This window comes from Silene latifolia, chromosome 2, assembly GCF_048544455.1.
Source record: "Silene latifolia isolate original U9 population chromosome 2, ASM4854445v1, whole genome shotgun sequence".
In the NCBI taxonomy this organism is placed as follows: Eukaryota; Viridiplantae; Streptophyta; class Magnoliopsida; order Caryophyllales; family Caryophyllaceae; genus Silene; species Silene latifolia.
Genome location: NC_133527.1, coordinates 175,290,684 through 175,306,646, shown reverse-complemented (window position 1 = coordinate 175,306,646; position 15,963 = coordinate 175,290,684).

The window sequence follows — 15,963 nt, the reverse complement described above, 5'->3', positions numbered from 1 at the left end:
GAGATTGTTCAAAAAATTCAATTAGGACATTTCACGATAGTTTCTTAACACGTTTTTTGAGTTTAAGATAACTAACCTCATCATCGCCATCTTCATCTGATTCTCCAAGAAACCAGTAATTTGAGTGAGAATCTGTGCTATCATCGTCGTTATAAGAGATTAGGTCAAGAATGACGCTGCTGAGAGAAAGATTTGCTACTTCGTCATCTTCAAATCCTTCATCATCTTCTGAGTCAACATCCCCAACATGAAGCCATCATTACTTGTTTGAACTCCTTCTTTGTCTTCTCGCGTTTTGTCTTGTTTTTAATTTTCTCCCATGTGGGACAATCCTTGATCATGTGATCAGATTCTCCACACTTGAAGCAACCTTTGTTAGAAAATGACTATTTTGACTCTGTTCCTTTCTTAATGAAAGACTTGTTGTTATTAGCAGAGGATTTTGCTTGCTTGTTTCGAAAGATTCTATTTTTAAAACGACGTGCAAACAATACGGTCTCATCTTCTATGTCGGAGCTAACATCCTCGCTTTTCAAAGCCATATTTTTACCTCTACTCGGTTCTGCTTCATCAGCATTTAGAGTGAGTTCATGTGCCATGAGAGCAACAATAAGTTCTTGATAGGATAGGTTTGCAAGATCTCTCGATTCCTCCATTGCAGTGACTTTGGCGCACCACTTTTTAGTTAGGCTCCTAAGAACCTTTCTTGCAATGTCCTCGGTATCAAATTTTCTTCCTAGGTTTTTCAATTCATTTATGATGCTTGAAAAACGTGCAGATATACTATCCAAGGACTCATTTGGCTCCATTTTGAATAGCTCATATCTCTATATTAACAGATCTATGCAGTGCTTCCTAACAATGGAAGTACCTTCATAAGCTAGTTCAAGGTCGTCCCATATTTCCTTGGCCGTTGAGCAAGAACAGAAGCGATCAAATTCTATAGTAGTCATGCCATTCTGCAATAGGCTTATTGCTTTAGAATTCTTTTCGGCCTTCTTGTAGTCAACCTCGACATAATCCTCTTCCTTTTTCTCATAGGTTGTGCCTTCAGCGGATACAACCAGAATTTTATGCGGTCCGTTTTGGATAATCCTCCAGCACTCCCAATCATGACCCTTCACATAGTGAGTCATCATGTTTTTCCATAAACCATAATTCTTCCCATCAAAGACGATACACTTGAGGTATTTAGAATCCATTTATCACGTGATAGACAGCGGAATATAAAACAATAGGATAAATAAAGATAGACAGATCAGCCTCTTTGCGGTTAGGCAATCAAGAGCACGAGGCTCTGGTACCACTTGAAGAGTCTATAAATAGCCGAAATACTCGGGGAGGGGGGGGGGGGGGAATTGAGGAAAAATAAAACTTAGCCCAATTTTTGATTGTAAATATATAATTAGTTATTTAAAGTTTATTGATTAAACTTTAACTAATCAACTAAATAACGAATTAAAACGAAGCGTAAATAAAACGAAACAAAAGAAAGAGAAGCGAGAGACACACACGATTTTTGAAGTGGTTTAGTTTCACAAATCGAAACCTACATCCACTATTCCCGATTAATAAATTAGTACCTTTCTACGGATTACAAATTTACTAACCCAACTCGTACAACTAACCCTAGTTGTAACTCAAGTGAGTACCGTTAAATACTCGAGTGATTAATTTACGTTAATAAGAAAGCACTAACAATTCTACTAAAAGTTCACGTTAATGAACGAGTAAGAAATCAATTAAAGCACTATTATCTTATACCGATAACAATAAGAATGAATACACAAGTCTATAAAATACACGACCTTTCTTGAAAAATAACAAAACGGTTTTCTTGCTTTAAAACACGGTTTTTGCTTTTTTAAAATAAATCAAAGTTACGCTCAAAGGTCATGCTTTTAAATGTATCAAAGAGTAAAATATTTATAATAAAAGAAGAGCAAGGGTTCAGTCTCCTTGAAACCCTAATATGGTCGAAAATAATATGATATGAAAATAGAATCATATCTTATTATTTTTATCCATAAAATCTTAGGAAAAGACATAAGTTATTAATATAGATTATCTTATCATATATTTACCTAATATTATTTCTTTAATGCCCTAGATATGCCGAATGAAAATAAGGAAAAATCATAACAACTTTCCTTATTTTATTTAAGCAATCTCTTAGAAAAGATATAGGATTATAAGATAATCCGATCATATATATACTTAATATATTTTCCTTAAACCCCTAGATAGCCGAAATATATGATATGTAAACTAATCATATCATATTATTTCTATCCTTAAAATTTTAAGAAAAGATAGTGAATAACTAAAAGATAATTTTATCAATTATTCACCTATTATCTTTTCCTTAAATCTTAAGATATGATAAGATTTTTCCATAACAAAATTATCATATATAACCATATCATGCTAAATATAAAAGATATGTTAAGATAATTCTAGAGAATAAAATCTTAACAATACTCAACTTATAGTATTAGGTTTACACGAGAGCAACACAGCTCATATGCCTCATTTTTCGTGAAAAATCTAGCTTGAGATTTGGTTAGATTTAAGGTTTAAGAGTGTGTAGTATTAGAAACCCTAATTAGTAATATGACTCAACTCATAAGTTGATCCAACATAATTACTAACTATAAGCTTAAAATAAAACCACACTCAATAAGAATATAACCTCACTTGCATAATAAATACTTTTTGGTAAAACATTTAAAAGAAACAAAAACATTTTTCAAAAACAATTTGAAAACATTTTAGTCGTGTATAATATAAATTGCACATCTCAATGTTATAGTAGAAGAGCTATAACATTGAGCTCTTATATAAGCATTGTTATAGCTGTGAGGCTATAACTTTACCAACCTAAGAAGTGCATTCTTACGTACCATTACGAGATAACCACCTACACTATTCTAATCTTCTTAGGAGATCTTCGAATGTAGGCTTCTTCATTATCCAAGCTTGATTAATCTTTAAATGAGCTTTATCTTCTCAGAATGCTTGAATAACACTTTAAAAGCTTGTAGTTTCTTGATCCTTGATTGAGGGCTTGATCATGATATGTTCTTGTATACTTCCATCACAATTCTTTAATGCTTGCGATTAGTAAGTCCAATCTAAAAGACTAAACAAAAAATTACGTGCAACGAGTATATAGAATATAAAGCACTCTTGACATCATCAAAACATAAACATATATATCTATATGGTCCAACAGTTAGCAAAGCATTTTTTGGATGTATTTAAAGCAAAACCACATTGGCCAGCTGTGACATCATAGAAACTGTAAGAAGTGCTTATAGGTTCTAATAAAGAAAGGGTTTGCATACAAAGTGAAGTATTATGGTCATAAGTTATTACATGGTTCAATGAAGTAACATTATAGTAGATTGGGTAGTTACATTACAGCTCTTGAAGAGACAAATTCAACCAATGACTTCACTTTGTTTACCAACCCAAATACCACATCAAATCCTGTTGTATTTAAGAGGTTCCATGTGCGCTTTGATGCTCTGAAGCAAGGGTGGTTCCTAGGATGCAGAAGAATATTGTCTGTTGATGCTTGCTTCCTGAAAACATTCTTAGGGGGCCAACTAATAGCAGTTGTGGGTAGAGATCTCAATGAACAAATATTTTCTTTCGCTTGGGCAGTAGTTGAAGGTGAGAACCATGAAAGTTATGGGTGTTTTTTCAAACAATTGAAGCAAAGTTTAGGTGTAACGCCCCGTAATTTCGGACCGTTAATATATTTCGGAAGTAATTTATTAATCAAGTAAAATTTAATATTAATGTATTTGAAGTAATAATAATTTAAAGAAATATAATTTTATTATATTTTGAAGTAAAGTATTTATTTTGATAGTTTCGAAATGTTTAAAAATAGTTTAAACTGTGTAAAAACTTTTTATTTCGAAAAATGGGCATATCGGGAAAAAAATTACAACTCTTTTGAAAATTGGGTAAACGATTTTGGAAATCGGTCGTATGAATACTCAATTTTCTTGTAATCTCGTGTTTAAGAACTTTGGTCTTGTCGGAATTTGCATTTGACAAACGGTTCTAATTATTATCGAAACGAGCCAAAACCGACTCGTAAAATCCCGACTAAAAACCCGCTCCCTTCCTTTCCTCCTTTCCTTTCCCGCGGCACACCTCCTTTCACCCTTCCATTCTGATTTTTTTTGATCTTTTCCACCTACTTTCTCCTTGAAACAGCATTTTTATACCACTAAAGCTTTTCTAAGCAAATTTCGCCGTAACTTCCTCATTTCTTGTCGGATTTTCATAAATTTATATTTCCGGAATCTTCTCGTCGAGATCTACAACCTAGTGAAGAATTGGAGGACGAGTTTGGGGACTCGTATATTGTCGAGGATAGTGGCTAGTTGCTTGTTAGGGTTTGGTTTTCAAGGTGCTAATTACTCATTTTCTAGCTTAAGGTAACATATTTCGAGTTACTCGACGAATAATCGTCACATTCCTTGCTTTTTATATGTTTTTGTGATTTTTGTTTGAGTAGTAAATTTTCACATGATAAAATGGGTTGCATGCATGTCTAATGTTTGTCTTTTGTTAGTTTAAGTTAACCATTTGTATATTATTGTTTAGAACAAATTTGGATGAGTAATTATTTGATGGGACAAATCCGCGGGTTGGCTGGAACGTGTCAGTACCGGACCGAGACATTTTCCAATGTTTCCAAAAATATGACAGATTGAACGGCGTCGAAAAATTAGGTGGTTTAGCCACTTGAATCACTCAATTCGGAGTCCGTATGAGTATTTGGCGTCGTTTTACCGAAAAATTTATAGAAAAGTTACTGTTCACAGACCCGCGGTACTGTTCACAGCAGTGAAACAGGCCCGTGACGGGCCGCGGCAGGCCCGTGCTTGGCCTGGGTTGGTCCGTTGCTTGTTTCGCGGTTTTTCATGCTTTGTTCATCACTTTAGGTTCATTAATGTTATAGTTAGAATAAGTAGATTATGGTTAAACCTTTGAAATGAATAATGTTAATGGTAAAAATTATGTTTATATTGGTAGTTGCACATGTTAGGGTAGATTATAAAATGAATTTTATAGCGATAATTGTAATGTTTTGATGATTGTGCCGAAAACTGAGCCTTGGTCCCTTTGACTGATTCGATGTCAGTCAATTGTGTGATTGGTCAGCCGCAATTTAACCCGTACCTGTCGCAGGACTGGGGTTGCGGGTAAAAATTCGGTTGGATGAAATTTTATATGAATTGGATAATCGGCCTTTTTCTTGTTTTAGGCCATTTATCAAGTTTTTAAGTTCACATGTATAGTTGGTTGAATTTAATAGTGTCTTATATTGTAGAAATGGCCCTAGATTCCCTAAAGCCTTTAATATTGTTAATATTGCTAGAAATGGTATTGGTATTAAATACTTTCTTGCAGGTTGTTGTGTTTGTCATAGATAGGTCTTTATAATCTCTGACGAGTATATGTTCACTGCTTAATAGCTTTTGTGTTCCTGACTAGTGGATTTATATCCAAGTTGGGGCATGACCTCGTTACTTATTTTGATAGTAAGTGGTCAGCTTAAGTACTAGCCAACCCTTTGGTGGACTCCTTAGGGTACTCACTTTGTTTTAGAAAAATTGTGGGTCTTGGGTGCGGTGGTGTGTATCCGCATGTCTAGGTCTGCGCAGATTTTAGGCTAGGGTTGTGTTGTGTCTTGGCCATGTTTTATTAATATTAACCGCTGAGCCAAGACACCGGTTCGATTACCTTCCCTACCTCGTGGTATAGACTCGAGTTACAGAGTGACTATTGACGGTGCTAAGAACTTATGCCTGTCTTTGATATATTGCCCTTTCTTGTATGGTGATTTTATGAATTGTAATAGGTGAGATGTAAGCCGGTTACAGTTGATAAAGTTTGGATTACTACTTGTTATATGTTTCACATGATAGTTTAAATGGGTCAGTTTAGTCTTCATATGTTAGAATACTTGGGAATTAGGTTAATTATCATGTTGTTTACATGTTACACTACATGTTACATTAAATATGACGTTTCGTGGCTGGGAGGACTCGAAGTTACTCCCCACTGAATTGTGGCTTTCGTGTTTGTATAAAATGCGATTGACAGGTGCTTGATCCTTAGTTGGGGTACACGGACGAGCTAGTGAGCAAAGGAACCTTGGACCTAGTTTGGCTATTTTTAGTAGTAAACCTTTTAACTTTTGGTTATGTATATATTTTGAAGGGACATATGTCTCCCTCTTTTAATTTGGTTTGTATCTCTATATTTTCTTGCCTTTAGCATAGTTATGTAAATTAGTTTGATAGAATTTACAGGTTTTGACACCCTCCTCTTGGAGATGTTTGTGAATGGTTTAGGAAAATTTTAAAAATTACAGGTTTTATCTAGTTGAACCAATTACAAACATATCCTGTCAGTTTTTCTGTAAAATTTACGTGTTTTAATTAACGCTAAATTTAAGGGTGTCACAGTTGGTATCAGAGCTTATTTGCTCCCGACGCACGTTTGTGCACCCCACCTAAAATCACTTGACCTTTAAATAATAAACTTGAGAGATGGGTAGGATGGGTAGAGTTAGGATTTTATGTGGTAGTCTGTTTGTGATTGCTAATTGTTAGGTTTGTTGATTGTTAGTTATTAATTTTGGTGCCGTTAAAGATTGGTTATGCCAAATGAAGAATGCTTCCACTTTCTCGATATTTCTTTCCGTATTCAGTGTATCTTACCTTAATCTTCCAATTTCGTTGTTCATTCGTCTTTCAAATTCCTCTTATCTCGCCTTGGTAACTACTCTTCAATTCTTTCTCCTGATTCATCCTTGGTTCGTTTTCTCCTTATAACAAAAGTCCATGTGGACACCTTTCTTTTATTCCGCAGGATAGTCCCCTTGTTCAAGAGAACCCGGTTTTGAGAGAATGTAACTTTGGAGGGCGTGAACGAGTTGAGAAATTGATTGTTTAAGGTTTGAGTTGTATAAGAGAATATAACTTGGGATCCTTTGGTTAGTCTTGTTAGTTGTGCTTGATATGGGAGCCTAGTAAGTTGAGAAACACCTTGGGATTTATGACTATTGAGAGCTTGTTTGTTATAGATGATTGAGCATGGGTACTACCTTAGTACATAAGATGGAATGAACCTGAGCTACTTCATTTGAGAGTCTTGATGTTTCTTGTGGAAAATTTAAGGAATGATAGTTAGCCCTAATCCTTGTAGGCCTTGAAAGGAATACAATAGGACATTGACGTTGCTTAATGGATTGGTATCGTACTTTGGAATTAGTTAGTTTGTTAAACCTTTTGAGTTGACCAAATCTAGTATAGAGTAGCCCTTGTTGACCTTTCGAAATTTGAGAACACGTGGTTGACCTTTTTAATCATATCTGAATTTGGGAATTTTGGTGGAATGTTGTTCAATGTAGTTCGTGAGTTCAAAGATGTGATTCTAATTTATGGTATCGGAGACTAGAAGTATTAAGTCGTGAGATGAGGGAGTAAACAAGCCATGGTACTTGGGGATGACATAGTAAGTGAAGTTCGATGATGAGAATGGTAAAGGAGATACTTTGGGACATGGATGGTAACAAATGAATTTGTGTGGTGAATTGATTTTGGCTCTTAGAACCAATTGAGTTGAGGAATACCTATCATTGTGGAGTCCTTGTTAGTCCTATGATTTGGTAGACTTTTGAGGCTTTGTTGAGCACCTTAGTGATGTAACCTTATCATATCGATCATAGGCTTTGATGAGTGTTTGGTAAGCGGTAACCCTTTCATTATGCCGCTTCTGTTCTCCTTCCCTTCTCTTTAACGTTTGTTGAACCCTGTTTTTATGCCAAAGTTTATGTATCTTCTTCTTGCCCTAGATATCTTCTTAACTCGAATACCTCTTATTTTTGCCAACCGTTATCTTTACGGTCTGACTCCTTAGTTTCCTAACTTGTCAGGTTCATGCACCCTTTGAAAATATTTTACCGTTTCTCTATCCCGTTATCACTCCTTATCTCCTTAGTATAGTTGGTACCCTGTTGACCATGTTTACAGAGTTAGTGAGATGTGATTTGAGGATATAGGATTGTCTAAGTAGCCGAGTTTGAGTTGGGCTTCCATAATCACTTTGGATATGAGGGTTTGATAATGTATATGTTATCGTGTGGGAAATGTTAAATGTGGGATTATTTGTTGGTTTTAGTGAGTGATATTGATTACTACTTGAAGTATGTTATGAGAGTGAGAGTAAGCTACCTTGTTGGGAAGTCTTAGCACTTGTTTTGGTAACTAGAAAGGGTAACGGTTTGGTTGACACCAATTGTTAGGTTAAAGAACATAGTTTCACTTATGGTTTTAGGAACTTTGAGGTGATAAAGTGTTGTTACAATTAAGACCTTGTTCCTTGGGAATTTGATGGTAAGTAAGTTTTAGGATGTCAAATTTGAAAGAATATTCCTTGAGATGTTGATGACCATAATGGTTTGGTGATGTGATTTGGTATTTTAGTTGACTCTTGAGAGTTCTTGAGTTGAGAGAGACTTAGTGTTGAGAAGAATTTGTTAACCCTATAGATTTATAGACCTTGAGGTCACATTGAGTACTTGAGATGATGGGATGATGTTGTAGCTGAGTGTAGATCCGCTTTTGGCAATCCTTAATAAGCAAAAGGATAGAAAACTTGAGATCCTATTGATTTTTCAGAGTTTGGGGTTGGTATGTTACTACCTTGTTTTGAAATGAGAATCTTGTGGAATATTTGAGGAACTTTCTCTTGGAGATTATAGCTTGGTATTGGGATTCTTGATTGAAGGTTTAGTTTTTGAGGAAACCATAGTTGACACTAGTTGGATACGAATATAGCTTTGTTGGAAGCTTTGACCTTAGGCTTGTGGAAGTTGTTTCTGGATGTTTGAGGATTTGGAACGATGAGATCACGCTTATAGTGGAATACCTTGTTTCAGGGAATAGATTAGGATGAGGTAACATAAGCAATTGAGGAAATCCTTGGGAGTGATGTGGTTATGAGTTTTGTTGTTAGGAAGTTTTTGGAACCGTTTTGGGTGTTGTTGTAGTTTGTGATAAAAGTGTCTGGCATTTCCTTGTTGTCTGATTTTCCTTCTTCCTTGATCATGAGCGTTACTGCTCATACCTCTTTTCCTTACTTCATCATACTCCTCTCATAAGTTTGATGTTGGTAACCTATGAAACTCCATCTTTGACACCCATTTAGGTTCGACTTCAATTCTTACCCCATGAAATTCATACAGCTCTTTTGATTAGTTAAGCTTGAATCCTTTTAGCATATTTGCTCCTATGATGTCTAAGTTACTTTTTCCTTCGAGGAATTTCTAAATATTTCAAGCTACCAGTTTCGATTCATTCTTGAAAGTTTATGTCACTTCTGCAAACCTTACCTATTTTTGAAGACTTGAAAATGAAAATTTGATTTAGTTCCCTATTCCTTTCCTGAATATAAACTCATTTATCGTAATTTTAATTTCTAGACCCGAGTTTTCGTTAAGATTTGTCCGATTTCTGTTAATTTTGATCCATTTATGACTTCTTTGTCAAGGTTTAATGTTACATTTTTAGGGATTTGACCCCAATTGGGTTTAAAAGTGAAACCTTTACTTCTATTTTGGCTTTTTGCAAAAGAAAATTTGAGTAGATTACCTTTCTCTTACTTTGATTTTAACATTAATGAGTGTTAAATCTCGTTATTGGAGACGTTCCAATAATAGGTTTTCTCATTTATTGGTGTAGAAATATTTTTATATCTTGATATGAATGTGGATGTTCTTGTCTGATAAACGAGAGTATCACCGTTTCATTGAAAAGATACCTATATTTTCTTATAACTATATTATTAAGATGTTGTATACTAAAATTTCTCCTTCTAAGTTTCGAGGACGAAACTTTTTAAAAGGAGGGGTGATTGTAACGCCCCGTAATTTCGGACCGTGAATATATTTCGGAAGTAATTTATTAATCAAGTAAAATTTAATATTAATGTATTTGAAGTAATAATAATTTAAAGAAATATAATTTTATTATATTTTGAAGTAAAGTATTTATTTTGATAGTTTCGAAATGTTTAAAAATAGTTTAAACCGTGTAAAAACTTTTTATTTCGAAAAATGGGCATATCGGGAAAAAAATTACAACTCTTTTGAAAATTGGGTAAACGATTTTGGAAATGGGTCGTATGAATACTCAATTTTCTTGTAATCTCGTGTTTAAGAACTTTGGTCTTGTCGGAATTTGCATTTGACAAACGGTTCTAATTATTATCGAAACGAGCCAAAACCGACTCGTAAAATCCTGACTAAAAACCCGCTCCCTTCCTTTCCTCCTTTCCTTTCCCGCGGCACACCTCCTTTCACCCTTCCATTCTGATTTTTTTGATCTTTTCCACCTACTTTCTCCTTGAAACACCATTTTTATACCACTAAAGCTTTTCTAAGCAAATTTCGCCGTAACTTCCTCATTTCTTGTCGGATTTTCATAAAATCTATATTTCCGGAATCCTCTCGTCGAGATCTACAACCTAGTGAAGAATTGGAGGACGAGTTTGGGGACTCGTATATTGTCGAGGATAGTGTCTAGTTGCTTGTTAGGATTTGGTTTTCAAGGTGCTAATTACTCATTTTCTAGCTTAAGGTAACATATTTCGAGTTACTCGACGAATAATCGTCACATTCCTTGCTTTTTATATGTTTTTGTGATTTTTGTTTGAGTAGTAAATTTTCACATGCTAAAATGGGTTGCATGCATGTCTAATGTTTGTCTTTTGTTAGTTTAAGTTAACCATTTGTATATTATTGTTTAGAACAAATTTGGATGAGTAATTATTTGATGGGACAAATCCGCGGGTTGGCTGGAACGTGTCAGTACCGGACCGAGACATTTTCCAATGTTTCCAAAAATATGACAGATTGAACGGCGTCGAAAAATTAGGTGGTTTAGCCACTTGAATCACTCAATTTGGGGTCCGTATGAGTATTTGGCGTCGTTTTACCGAAAAATTTATAGAAAAGTTACTGTTCACAGACCCGCGGTACTGTTCACAGCAGTGAAACAGGCCCGTGACGGGCCGCGGCAGGCCCGTGCTTGGCCCGGGTTGGTCCGTTGCTTGTTTCGCGGTTTTTCATGCTTTGTTCATCACTTTAGGTTCATTAATGTTATAGTTAGAATAAGTAACATATGGTTAAACCTTTGAAATGAATAATGTTAATGGTAAAAATTATGTTTATATTGGTAGTTGCACATGTTAGGGTAGATTATAAAATGAATTTTATAGCGATAATTGTAATGTTTTGATGATTGTGCCGAAAACTGAGCCTTGGTCCCTTTGACTGATTCGATGTCAGTCAATTGTGTGATTGGTCAGCCGCAATTTAACCCGTACCTGTCGCAGGACTGGGGTTGCGGGTAAAAATTCGGTTGGATGAAATTTTATATGAATTGGATAATCGGCCTTTTCTTGTTTTAGGCCATTTATCAAGTTTTTAAGTTCACATGTATAGTTGGTTGAATTTAATAGTGTTTTATATTGTAGAAATGGCCCTAGATTCCCTGAAGCCTTTAATATTGTTAATATTGCTAGAAATGGTATTGGTATTAAATACTTTCTTGCAGGTTGTTGTGTTTGTCATAGATAGGTCTTTATAATCTCTGACGAGTATATGTTCACTGCTTAATAGCCTTTGTGTTCCTGACTAGTGGATTTATATCCAAGTTGGGGCATGACCTCGTTACTTATTTTGATAGTAAGTGGTCAGCTTAAGTACTAGCCAACCCTTTGGTGGACTCCTTAGGGTACTCACTTTGTTTTAGAAAAATTGTGGGTCTTGGGTGCGGTGGTGTGTATCCGCATGTCTAGGTCTGCGCAGATATTAGGCTAGGGTTGTGTTGTGTCTTGGCCATGTTTTATTAATATTAACCGCTGAGCCAAGACACCGGTTCGATTACCTTCCCTACCTCGTGGTATAGACTCGAGTTACAGAGTGACTATTGACGGTGCTAAGAACTTATGCCTGTCTTTGATATATTGCCCTTTCTTGTATGGTGATTTTATGAATTGTAATAGGTGAGATGTAAGCCGGTTACAGTTGATAAAGTTTGGATTACTACTTGTTATATGTTTCACATGATAGTTTAAATGGGTCAGTTTAGTCTTCATATGTTAGAATACTTGGGAATTAGGTTAATTATCATGTTGTTTACATGTTACACTACATGTTACATTAAATATGACGTTTCGTGGCTGGGAGGACTCGAAGTTACTCCCCACTGAATTGTGGCTTTCGTGTTTATATAAAATGCGATTGACAGGTGCTTGATGCTTAGTTGGGGTACACGGACGAGCTAGTGAGCAAAGGAACCTTGGACCTAGTTTGGCTATTTTTAGTAGTAAACCTTTTAACTTTTGGTTATGTATATATTTTGAAGGGACATATGTCTCCCTCTTTTAATTTGGTTTGTATCTCTATATTTTCTTGCCTTTAGCATAGTTATGTAAATTAGTTTGATAGAATTTACAGGTTTTGACACCCTCTTCTTGGAGATGTTTGTGAATGGTTTAGGAAAATTTTAAAAATTACAGGTTTTATCTAGTTGAACCAATTACAAACATATCCTGTCAGTTTTTCTGTAGAATTTACGTGTTTTAATTAACGCTAAATTTAAGGGTGTCACATTAGGGATAGTTGATGGTGAAGGCATGACCATTATATCTGATCAACTTCTAAAGCGAAAATTTTACATATAATACATTTTTTCGGACACTTTAACTTAATATCTACGTCCACTCCAGATTATGTAAATATTTAAAATTTGATTAATCTTATCTGATTGTATTATTAAGGTCATTACTCATTATTTAACGTTTATATTACAGCTTTAGTGGATATAATGATAACAATATTTTTTAATTTAAAACAAAGTTAACAAAACAGTTTCAGTAACACCGACAATCTTATACGGAGTAAAAATGTTGAACCTTCTCTTTTCTACCTCTTGATACAAAACATTACTGATTGTAATATTTATACGGAGTAATTAGAAATCAAGGAAAGTTAAATATTAGTAGTATAATTGTTAAATTCTTTTACATCTCTATCTAAAAAATCGCGCATTTGCGCGGGATCTATACTAGTTATTACTAAGTAACTAGTGCGGCGGTGTATAATTCCCTTGACGTGGTTCGCTTATCAGTAAGGATCTTCTATTATATTTTGTATCCCACTACTTTACATATCTTTTTACATGTTACTTAAAATTAAAATTAAATTAAAAATATCAAGTATACAACAAATATGTTAATGTGTTGATGTTTCAAAATGTATATGAAGTAGGATACAAAATGGGACATCAAATAGGATAAAAAATCCTCACTATTCTCTTACAAAAAGGTAACTGGCCGAACAAAAAGTTTGTTTCATTTCCATGAACAAGGATCGAACTCCTAATCTAAAGTACCTTTTTTTAATTTTGTACCTATTTTGATATTTTTCATAAGAAGTATAGCTATTTCGATTCGTATATGTTTTGTTATGTGTTATTTTTATTTTAAATTGTAAAATGGTACTCCCTCATGTCCACTATATTCTTTTCCTTTCTATTTTGTATAAGAAATAAGAAAGTGAATTTGGACCACACACAACACATTACCCACATGGAAATAGATTTGAACCACACAAATCTTTCAAAAAAGGAAATATCGAAGAAAATCTGAATAATCCGTTTTAGAAATAGGAAAAAATAGAGAATAAGAGGGAGTAATTTAATATATTTACCGAGGGACACTCATTATGGAATTTAAATGTATTATCTATATATATGCCTCATTTGGTTGCCATACAGAAACTAATTTCCCATATTTTTACAAAACACATGAATTGGCTAAAACACGTTTGGTTGGCATCCGAGAGTTAAAGTGACACGAGAGTTTCCAACTACCTAAGAGTGACTAAGTAATTATACCCTCCATTATGGAGGAGTTGAGAATGCCTAGGAAAATAGAATTCATGTGATTTTGGGTAAACAAATAACTCCCATTTTTTCCAATTCATGGGATTTTCCAATTCCCTTGTTTTAAAGTGACAACCAAATAGGGCGATACTGTACGAGTGGATGGTGTGACTCATCTAGAGATGACAATGGGTAGGGTCTAGATAGGGTCCTATAAGATCCATATCCTTATTATATATGTTGGATTTGTATCCGACCCATATCCACAGGGTCTAAAGTTTGTAGACTCATATCCAGATCCACAAGATATGAGTAGGTTTTGGTTTTAAATGGGTCCGATCTTTTTCAAAAAATTTCGTTAATTTCTTCATCTTCTAAAAGTACTTTCACTATTAAAATTACATAAAAGGCATTAAAATGTTTAATATAAGTATAGATATAAAATATGTTGATATTTTTCATGATAAAGTAACAAATTACCTCGTAAATGATTATTTGTACGATAAAAAAGTTCTTTTTTATTTATGAATATTTAAATTAGGTTGTTAATTCACTAATGACTATAAAATAAGAAAACTGATAAAAGAGAGTTGAATAAAAGATAAGAAAACATGCCTTCTATAAATGTTAGTTATTTTTATATACTCCCTCCGATCCACACCAAAGGTAACATGGGAAAAAATGGAGTATTTAAGAAAAGGTGGAAAAACTAAGGGTAAAAAGGGAAAAAATAGACGGGCCATGTAATTGTGGGTGTAATTATAGGATGTTATGTGGGGGTATGTAATGGCATTTTGTGTAAATATGAAATGGATATAAGGATAATTTGGTAATGTTGTGGGCCAAATAAGGTATGTTACTTTTGGTGTGGATCGTCCGTTTTAGGTAAGTGTTAACCTTTGGTGTGGATCGAAGGGAGTATCTAAAAATCTAAAAATAAATTAAAAAATATAGGTCTGGGTAGGGTTTTGATCTTAGCGAGAAGATCGATATCCATATCCATATAAATTTTTCTAGATCCATATCTAACCCATATCCATTGAATCCATATAAATGAAATCCATATCCGCTCTATCAGGGTCCGAACCAGCGGATATGGGTAGGGTCCTGGATCCAATATCATCCCTACTCATCATTACAAATTTACGCTATCGAATTTTAGTGTATAATGTTAAGAATAAACTTCAACCCATATGAGTTTCACATGTATGCATCCTACATTGAAGAATTAGAGAGAGTATTCTACTATATAAGCGAATGTACTACTTCCTATATTGTCAATTGGTTTTAGAGTGGAACCCTCTCGGATTGTATTATGGACTTTTTTTCCTCCATTTGGGTGTGACCCAGGTCCATTATTGAGTTTTAACATATAACAAAATAACCAATACAATTGTACAAAAATAGCAATTTCGAGAATAAAGTCAAGATAGAAATCGTGAAATTTGTAAAAGGTAATCTCTTTTCCGGTTATTTGTTTACCTTTAATTTCAGTACGAAGACTACCGAAAAATGGGGAGGAGATCATTTGTGACTTGTGAGTGTTGCTATGGTACAATACTAACCCCTAATTAATTCTATTCCGTAACTGTTTTATGTTTATATTATAATTTGTACACAAATGTAATTGCAATATTTATAGTTATTCTTCATCATATATAAGATTCTCAAAAAAATTCTTTCTAATCACCAATTACCATTAGGGATGTCAGCGGGCGGGTACAAGTGGGTACCGCCCCGTATCCCCCCAGTTGGGGCGGGGATGGATAGAGCTTTGGCGGGTGGTGGGGCGGGTGTGGGTACGAATAATGTACCTGCCATGGGTCATGGGGCGGGGATGGATTATGCATCTTACCCACCTAATGCCCGCCTACCCGCCAATCATTAAAAAAACTAGTAGGATTATGATAATTTTATAAATCTTATTTAATTATAATTAAGATATAATGTTAATAATAACTATTATATAAAGTTTTTT